Below are 1,622 nucleotides of genomic sequence, written 5' to 3'. Positions count from 1 at the left end.
TAAGAAATAAATTGTGCTACATATATGTACCAGATATGTAACATCTCCATGTTAATAACCACTCATTCAATTAGTCACAATTGAGCACGGACTATGTACAAGGCAGTGTGACCCATACCCTTCATTTAATCTCCACTCATCTATTTCTAAGCAGCATGATTCAGCCTCAGAATATTTGGGACTAAAGCGGAGTGTAAATTAATAAGGTGTGTGTATTCATCCTTTGATAAATATTTATTGAATGCTTATCATGTGAATGGCAGGTGCTAGGCACAGAACAAAAACTGAAGAAGACACAGTGCCTCAAAGAGCCCAGTGGCAAGTGGGGGAGAGAGACAGGTCGGCAAAGCACTGCAAAGCAGGCCACGGGAGGGGCGTAGCCTGGGCTCCTGGGACACACAGGAAGGAGTGGGCCATCAGGAATGGCCAGGGATGGTGAATGTCCTGGGGAGAAGCCAGGTGCCCCTCCTAATATCCTCTGCTCTTCCCTACATTGATTCCTTCTCCTGGGGTGATAAACTAACTCCTCCAGGTGGCCTTCTCAGGAGGACTGGCAGACCTCAGACGGGCACCCCTCAGATGGGAAAATCTCAGGTGGTCATCTCCGCATGCCCCAGGAATCCCATCTTCTCCCTTTAGAGACAAAAGAAAACAAAACAGTTCCTCATTTCAGAATAAATTTTCTTTCTGACATAATCTACTGTTTTCTGTCTGCCTAGGCTCCTTTAGACTGGGCTCCCTGATATGCTCTAGAGGATGCGGACCCTGAGGCAGCCTTGAAGGCACTCAGCCAGGCCAGGGATGCCAGAGGCTCTAGGGAGAGCTCCCTGGGGTCAGAGGCCTGGTGGAAAGCCTCATGCAGCCCCTTGTACCTGCAGGTATGCAAAAAAGCAGAGCATAACTGCCTGATGTCTCATTGCTTCACAAGTCAGTGGGTCTGAGTGTGTACATATGTCTCTAAGTTACATTTTATGGCTTTCTACCTGGATGGCATAATGGATATCTGCACACAATGTTCCCTTTACCTACAATATCCCCCATCGCCCCACCCCTTTCAGCTTCATCTAGTTAAACACCTACTCACACTTCAGATCTCAGGGAATACTCCTTCCTCAGAGAAGACTTCCCTGACCCCTTGGGCTGATTGCCGGAGTTATTCATTCTCGCTGTGCCAGACCCCTCTGCTCCATGACCTTTGTTGCAGCTTGCAATTATGCATTCCTCTCGGTTGTTTTCTTTTCTCCCTGCTTGCTTCTCCCATGGTCATAAGCTCCATGTGGGAAGCACAACGTCCGGCTTATTCCCCTCTGTAATCCCAGCTCTAGCTCAGGGTTCTGCGTGTACTGTGCACTCAGCAAATTCTCCTTGATTGCTCAGTGATTTCAAGGAATGAGTTTCTCCCCAGAACCCGTTTCTCCTGTTCTGCTCCCCGCCTGCCTGGCTTGGATTTCTGTTTGGTCTGAAACTTGGCTTTTCAGATCAAAGGCATTATAAGCAAAGGCAAAGTCAGATATTGGGGCTACCTCCCAATATCTCCTGTGCCACTTGGCCTCAAGGAGCCCTTAGAAGCCAAAACGCAAAATTAGTAAATAGGAATTTTTAAAAATTAAGATCTGCGTGCA

General features: G+C 47.7%; 1 long non-coding RNA gene across 1 annotated transcript; it reads right to left on the bottom strand.

Moving 5' to 3' along the window:
- Positions 1 to 215: 215 nt before the first annotated feature.
- Positions 216 to 1,300, bottom strand: LOC113623664 (uncharacterized). The gene is made up of 2 exons (XR_003434003.1): positions 1,085 to 1,300; positions 216 to 633 (listed from the first exon to the last, which is right to left on the bottom strand). It is a non-coding gene; the product is annotated as an uncharacterized LOC113623664 (long non-coding RNA).
- Between the last annotated feature and the right edge of the window lie 322 nt (positions 1,301 to 1,622).

The sequence above is a fragment of the Aethalodelphis obliquidens genome, unplaced genomic scaffold, assembly GCF_003676395.1.
Source record: "Aethalodelphis obliquidens isolate GAN/ISIS:26980383/991018 unplaced genomic scaffold, ASM367639v1 scaffold11, whole genome shotgun sequence".
NCBI classification, from domain to species: domain Eukaryota; kingdom Metazoa; phylum Chordata; class Mammalia; order Artiodactyla; family Delphinidae; genus Aethalodelphis; species Aethalodelphis obliquidens.
The sequence above is the reverse complement of the archived record's forward strand: the minus strand, read 5'-3'. Positions and strand labels throughout refer to the sequence as shown.